The sequence below is a fragment of the Orycteropus afer genome, unplaced genomic scaffold (genome assembly GCF_000298275.1).
Source record: "Orycteropus afer afer isolate SDZICR_OR568_19922 unplaced genomic scaffold, OryAfe1.0 scaffold01295, whole genome shotgun sequence".
Classification (NCBI taxonomy): Eukaryota; Metazoa; Chordata; class Mammalia; order Tubulidentata; family Orycteropodidae; genus Orycteropus; species Orycteropus afer.
The window spans coordinates 76,119-84,103 of NW_006922882.1; the positions used below are offsets into that span (position 1 = coordinate 76,119).

General features: G+C 45.3%; 1 pseudogene; it reads right to left on the minus strand.

Moving 5' to 3' along the window:
• Positions 1-1,481: 1,481 nt before the first annotated feature.
• Positions 1,482-2,519, minus strand: LOC103213109 (annotated as a pseudogene).
• Positions 2,520-7,985: the final 5,466 nt, after the last annotated feature.

A 7,985-nucleotide genomic window follows, 5' to 3' on the forward strand; every position in this document is an offset into this window, starting at 1 on the left:
CCTGCAGAGCAGCTAGTGGTTTCCAACCACTTACCTTTTGGCTAGCAGCCCAGTGCTTTAACCACCGCTCCATCAGGACTCCTTGCCTAGATGTAGAGTATGCCAAATTATACCCAAGACAATTGAATTTGAGTATCATTTGAAAGGAGTAGGCTCTTTCTCCCCCAGCCCATAGTGAAGACTTCTAGTCCAATGGCTTCTTGACTCAGATTTAAATGGAGTGTCCCCTGTATTTCTGAGAAACTCCTTGGACATGCTGTGCATAAAACACCCAGTTAGTGCATGTGTTCAGGTGCACTGGGACAGGAGCACAGGACTCCAGCCAGTCAGGCCCAGGTGGAGATTTCTGTCTGGTTTACCCACAGTCCCAGAGCAACTGTGAAGAACCATTCTCCATTCCAGGCTCAGTATCTCAATGCTGAGACACATCATGGGAGTATCTGGCCATGCACACACCTCCCACAGCTACAATAGAGCCCCACATCCCTCACAAAAGCCCCACCCTCCCTCCACCTGACCCCCTCCATGCAGCCTAATTTAAAAGGACCTCCCACTCAGGGTCTTGCAGGTTCCCAAAGGCTCAACCCCAAAACTGTCTTACCTCAGGGCATTTCTGCCCCTTGCTCTCATTTGGAAGCCCACACCTCCACCCCTTTAGGCCTCAGAGTGTATCTCCACCTCTTACGTGATAGCTGCTCTTGGGCTCTAAATGATAGCATAGTGCCTAGGGCACTTGACTGCTGACCAGAAGGCTGGGGGTTCAAAAACCCACCAGGCACTCCTCGCAAGGAAGATGGGGCAATCTACTGTCATAGTGATACTGCCTCGGAAACCCAACAAGGGTTTGCTATGAGTCGGGTCTGACTCGACGGCACATAACAAAAATAACATGTTTGAGCAATCCCTGTTCTATCAGAGTGTCTTCTGGAGAGCACATGCTCAATTAATATTTCAGTGAGAAAACAGGCAGTTGATAAGAGTAGGAATTTATTATGTTTTAATTTACCATGCATTCTTGAATGAACGATACACATCCATCTATGTATGTTTTAATTTCAAAGAAAAAAATTTTAATTCAAACTAAAAATGGATCACCTTTTACCCTTTTATTATTTTTTAAGCATTTTTCTCCATAGTAACAAAAATTACTATTACAATCACGTTTTTTAGGGACATTAAAAAAAGTGAAGGTTTTTCTATTTCGTTTACAAATACAAAAACGGTGCTAAAATTGACAAGCAGAAATAAATGTATAAATCATGTCATTCAGAAACATACAACATAAAGCAAATAAACTTTGCAATAAAAGGATATTATCTAAAAACTATCCTCCATAAAACATGTCGATATCCAAATTAACTCATGTAGAACAGGAATAAAAGAAGATACCTGTTTATTTCCCTTCAGCTCAACTTTGACCTCCACTAATTAGAAGATTGACAGCTATCTTCAAGTGCAAAGTGAAGTGTCTGCCTAAGACCTCACAAGATATGGATATGGGAGGAGATGCTGGACTTTGCAATGGAAACTGAACTAGCTATGCCATGATTTCTAGCCCTGGCTTCAACTCTGGTATGGGCTCTCTCTGCCTCATGTCTCAAAGCCTTCTCATACAGATCAGGGAAGACACTGGGCACGCTATCATTGATCTTAGCTAAAACCTCCAGGACTTTCATCTTGGTGGTTTCAGCATGTGCCCGTGGGCCCCACAGAAATCCATAGCATGGGGGATCACTATTGGGCACCTGCTGGTACTCAAGGTACTTTTCCTGCACCACATCTTTAGTGAGGAGCTTCTTGGGCTCCCCAAAGATTAAGTGCCACCTCCCACATAGACCCCCAACACTTTCAGGAATTCTCAGATCTCCTCCTCAGTGGCCCAGTTACCTTTCATGAAGATCACGCCTAGGATATTCATCAGAAACCCTGCCTTGGGCATCTCGATGTCAGCCCTGAAAATCCCTCCACTACTGATACCCAATTTGCTGATGAGCTCATAGGAGGTACCATTGGGGTTGGCTTCTTTCATTTGAGGCCAAAGATCAGCTCCAAGTGCTCAGAGGTTCTCCTCAGAAAATCAGGGAAGTGCGGCTTGTACTTTTTGTTGACAATCTTCAGCATGTCTGCCTTGTTAATGGGTTCTTTCATGTTATACTTCTCCATCAGGGACTCCACCAAAATTCTCACCTTCCTGGTTAGAGGATCTTTGCTTGAGCTCTCAGTGGAGTTTGGCACCTGGGAGGGGCTGGGACTTTCCTCATCTTGGCTCTTGGCACCTCCACCAGATATTTTACATAGAAGAGCTACAGCAGGAGTGGTGGTAGCTGGGCTCTCTTAGACTCCTGCAAAATGCCAGCAACAGGGGAGCTCTTCAGGATATCCCTCAAAGCAGGCAAGGAAGAGGGGGACCCCCCTTCCTCTGTTGCCACGGCCTGAGCACCCTGGAAACCCTGGGATTCACCTCGGACATGTTGGTGTTTCTCATGGGCATGGAGCTAGCCCTTCTGGCCACAAGGCATGATGAGTGTCTTGAGAACCCTGCAGAGGAAGTGAGAGTGAGCTTTAGGTCATAGATTAATAGACCTGCCTGTGGCTTGCTGGGTCTGATGTCACATGAAATCACTGGGGCTTCTGTTTTTCAGAAGACATTTTGGACCATCATGTCAACTGTTGACAAGGCCTGTGTCTCCTTCCCTCAGCTTCTCTGATGTTAATATCTCAACCCCTGCCCCCAAAACCCACCAGAAGTAAATGAAGGGGAGCATCAGCCCACCACTCCTGGCAAGGGACACCCAGTGGTGATGGTATATGTTGGGGTTCTATGGTCAATGGACTCACCAGTCCTCAGTCAAGCCCCTCAGTTTGACTCCAAGAAGGAACGAAATCTTGGCCTTTTCCTGATGTGTGACCACACCCTCAAAACAAAGGTATCACTTCTCTGCTGTGAGGTACATGTCTGTCTGGTAGCTATCCATGGTCGCCCATGGCCAAAGGATTTGTAGGTGCTCTCCTTGTATGGGATGGAAGATTCCTGCAGCCCTCAGGTCCTTACCTTGACTTCTGGAATGGCCTGGAAATCCTCCCTCTTTTGTTTGAAGACCATCCTCTTAGACCAAGGCCCCCAAATTCCAGAGACTCTTGAGGATAAAATGAAGGGGCACCACAGACTCGAGTCCTGCCCCAAGCCTCCTAGGGCCAATCCCAGGGAGAAGACCTGGGAAACCCCTGTGTACTAGGGTGTAGAGTATTCTCAGTCATTGCCTTGAATCCATATGTTCCATATATTGTTGTTAGGTGCGGTCCAGATAGCTCTGACTCATAAGGACCCTAGACACAATAGAATGAAACACTGCCCTGTCCATATAGGGCATAAGATTTCTCCATCTACTGTCCTGAGACCACCAGCCTCAGATCAAGGCTTTCATCCCACTGGACACTGAGGCCGACGTCAGAGGGTGTTTGGCCCAACAACCAAGCTTGAGGCCTCCCGCAGCTGACAGCGGGGTGGGGGTATGTTGTGGTTGGGTACTGGGTCTCTTGTGTTCCGAGTCTGTGTAGCCCAGAATTTCTAACTCAGGATGTTCACCTTGTCCCCTGACAAGTCTTGCAATGCCTCCCTCAGCCGGACAATGGCTGCACCCTTCAGACCAAGGCCTCACCCTTCACAGCCTCCCATGGTGACATCCATTCCGGCCACGTCCACCCAGGTTCTACCTTGATTCACAGCAGGGGCGGAGCTCTGTGAGGCTCCTTCTTTTCCTGGGTGTGGGAGGTGAACCACAGATTCCCATATAAGTCACATGGAGACCTTTTATTTACACTTGGCAGGACCTGGGATACATCCCTCTAGAGCTGACTCAGCTAACTTCAGAACAAGGCCCTTATTTCTGTGGCAACCCTAGTCTGAATTAAAGGGTAGCCTGAGCCTAGTAGCCATGTGTTGGGCCTTCCAGGTCCAACTGAATCTCGGGGCTCTGTGAAGTGGGCTTCTAAGGGGCGGGGCTCTGCAGAGCAGGCTCTGAGGGGCGGGGTTCTGAGGGTCAGGCACTGAGGAGCTGGCTCTGAAGGGCGGGGCTCTGAGGGGAGGGGTTCTGAGGGAAGGGCTTCTGATGTTGCCTGCCTCTGGGAAGCCCTCTCTTATGGTTGGATCATCATTCAGCCCTCAGCATCTTACCTTGATTCTTGCTACGTCCTGGGACATCACTCTGCTGACCTCTGTCTGTGCCCCTCAGACAAATGACCTGCACTCCCTTGGATGCCTAAAGTAGAACTGTGAGTACACCTCTTCTAGCCATTTCAGCCTGGGGTGCCCAGGGATTCCTGCCATCTTGGGGGTCCAGAGGATATTGACTGTGTGGAACTCTGTTTCCAGGGGTGGTTGCCCTCCAACCTCATTCAGGGACCTCACGCTGCTTTCTTTCAGGGCATGGACTTGTCCGGAATCTGACTTCAGTCACTCTCCCCTACTCTCACCAAGGTAGCCCTCCAAGAAGACTCTCAAAACCCCAATGACAAAGTGAGAGTGAGCCTTGTCTGATGGCTATAGCTGGGACTTCCTTGGCTGACATCAGGGCTGTGCTCCAATGTTTCAGGAGGTTGTCCCTACCCTGATTGTGTTTGATTTCCCTATTATATTTTACTTCATTATAATAGTTATGAAAAAAGGCCAGTCCTCATTCCCAAGATAGGTTCCAAATGGTTATTAGCACAGTCTCTGAAGCATCTGTTTAATCCTAATGTTTATATTTTGTTCATTCTTTCCCCATGGTAATGCCACTTGTCCTCTAAGGTGCTGCTTCAGATGCCAGCAATGGAGCAGTCAAAATTCATTGTCCCTTGTCCCAAGCAACACTGGGAAGTAGCAAGGGCTGAAATACAAAACTTTTCCTCCACCTGAATCTGCTGTCCACCTTCGGTTGCAGGATACAGACCTGTCTCAACTTCAGGATACACCCCACATGCACACACTACTACTAGTTCAACAGAGACTTAGTAGCCCTTAGAGCTTACTCAGTTTAGTTCTTTGCCTGTTGGTATTGATATTGTTCGATCTTCAGTCCTTCTCCTAGTTTTTTTTTTTTTTTTTTTTTTTTTTTTTTTTAATCCCTCAGGGTTAATTTTGAGCTGGGGAAACAGCAGCCAAAGAATGGATGCCATCTTGGAAATTTAGGGTAAGGATCTACATTTATAAATAATTTAAGAAGCAGTGACATCTTTAGGTGGCCTTCAGTGGCAGAGTTATAATCCCTCAACTACTGCCCAAAGATTGGTTGTTTGAATGCACCCACAGGTGGCTGGAAGAAAGGCCTGGAGATGTGCTTCCAGAAGGTCACGGCTTGAAACCCTTATGCAGTGGTTCTACTCTACGCACATGGGGTCACCATGGGCCAGAATTGACACAACAGCAACAAACAACAATATTGACAACTTTCTAGTATTCTCTTCCCCACCTATAAACATAACATACTGCTTTACTGGAGACTTCCTTTCTCCTGTCTAGTAGCATTTTTTTTTAATACTTGCCCCTATAAAAGTATGGTACATTTCCCTTAGGTTTTATTTAAGCATATTTTATAGGTTGCTGGTGTTGTGAATGGAATATTTTCCATTACATCTCCTAATTAGTTATCTTTTTTTTTTTTTGTGGTCCAACTCCTGATGTTGCTATGCTGTTGTTGTTGTTGTTACGTGCCGTCGAGTCGAACCCGACTCATAGCGACCCCTCCTTGGGTTTCCGAGGCAGTATCACGATGGAAATAGATTGCCCCATCTTCCTTCTGAGGAGTGGCTTGTGGGTTTGAACAGCTAGCCTTCTGGTTAGCAGTCAAGTGCCTTAGGCACTAGGCTACCAGAGCTCCTGAGGTTGCTATAGTGATTTTCTGTACAGCAGCTTTCTGAACTTCTGTAAACTTTTGAATATTTTGTAAGGCAATTACTTTGGAATTCTTAATCAGAGCATCATGATGTTACCATTGAGGCAACCTTGCCGTCCAGTTGAATCCCACTCATAGCGACCGCTCCTTGGCTTTCTGAGGTGGTATCTCTATGGAAGTCGATTGCCCAGTCTTCCTTCTGAGGAATGGCTGATGGGTTCAAATCACTAGCCTTCTGGTTAAAAGTGAAATGCCTCAGGCACTACCCCACCAGAACCAGTCTGCTACAAAAGACCTCTTTAACATGTTCAAAAGCCAAGATGTCACTTTGAGAACTAAAGTGCTCCTAACTCAAGCATGGTATTTTCAGTCATGTACTATGCATGACAAACCTGGACGGTGAATCAGTAAGACTGAACAATTGATGCCTTTGAATCCTTGTGTGGGAGGTAAATACTGACTATACAATGGACTGTCAGAAGAACAAACAAATCTGTCTTAGAAGACGTACAACCAGAATGCTCCTTAGAAGGGAGGATGGTGAGACATTGTCTTGCTTACTTTGGACATGTTTTCAGGAGAAGCCAGTCACTGGAGAAGAACATCATGCTTGGAAAAGTAGAGAGTCAAAATAAATAAATAAATAAAATAAGACCTTGGAGAAGATGTGTTGGCACAGTGCGTTCAACCATTGCCTCAAATACAGCAATGATTGTGAGGGTGGCTCTGGACCCAGAAGTGTTTCCTTCCATTGTAGGTTGGATTGCCGTGAGTCATAATTGAGGGGATGGCATCAAACAACAACACTGTTACCTTTGTTCTCGCTTTCTTTTCATTTTTCCTACCTCCCCTTCATTTTGGCCTAATTCTTGTGGATCTTTGTGTACCGGCTGCTCACTCCAGATCAGGTTCAAACGGTATAGGTGGTCCCGTACATCCATGTCTTGTTCCACACCTTATTGGCAGTGATTCTAGCATCTCACATTTATGTGTATTTGAATTTGAATTTAGGGAATTGAAAGTCTCTTGTAATGTTAGTGTGCTGGAGGTTATTATGAACTAGTACTACATTTTTGTCAGAGAGTTTTTCTTTCCCCTTGCATATGACCAAACGCATTGTCTCATCTTTCCCCTAGCATAGCCAATCCCAATTGACAGGATTTTGTAATGGAATCATCTTTGTGTTCTTTGGACACAGCCTATTTCTTCATTTAATTCCCAGTTACATTGCATCTACTATGAATTTATTTAGGACATTTGTCTCTAAGTGACTGAACGTGACAGAAGGGTTCTTTTCTTGGGGTGTCCTCATCTGGTCTTTGCATCAAACAGAGCTAGTCTATTGAGTGGGTTGAGCAATTTCCCATTCTTTTCTATGGTTTTGAAGACTTTCCACATGAAGGTGACCAGTTTGATGTGATGGGCCTGCAAACCTGGTTGATCTTGGAACACTATCAGGGGGACTTGGGTTAAGACTACAGGTTCAGTTTGCATTGTTCTATTCAATATTTCCATTGCTTTTGAGGCCTATGTAGTCATTTATACTTTGATAAAAATTGTTTCTTTTTAATTTAAATATTTTCCAATTTAAAGGCATGATTCCATCACATCCATTCTCAAACATACAACAGTACAGAGAATGGAACAATGGCCCCAATGTATCTGACCCTCAGCATTAGTAATTCTTAATAGTTATAGGTAAATGCATCCTGAAATTAAGGTTAACTTTTTTATTTGTTTATTGGCATGAACACTCCAGAAACGACATTGTGTTCTTCCAACAGGAATATACATAATGTTTGCTATTTCCCTCTGTGGTGACATCGGCAGGTGAGGCTCATTACCTCGTTCCATTAATCCACTGGCTGTCATTTCTCTGGAGAACATGTATGTAATGAAATATATTTGCTTGTTGTTGTGTTTGTGGGAGCCATTGAGTTGTCTCCGACTCATAGCAACCCTATGTTCAACATAACAAAATACGGCTCGGTCCTGAGCCTTCCTCGCTATCCCTCCTATACCTGAAGCCATCGTTGCAGCCACTGTGTCTATCCATCTTGTTCAGTGCCTTCCTCTTCTTCATTGACCCTGCACTTTACCAAGCATGATATC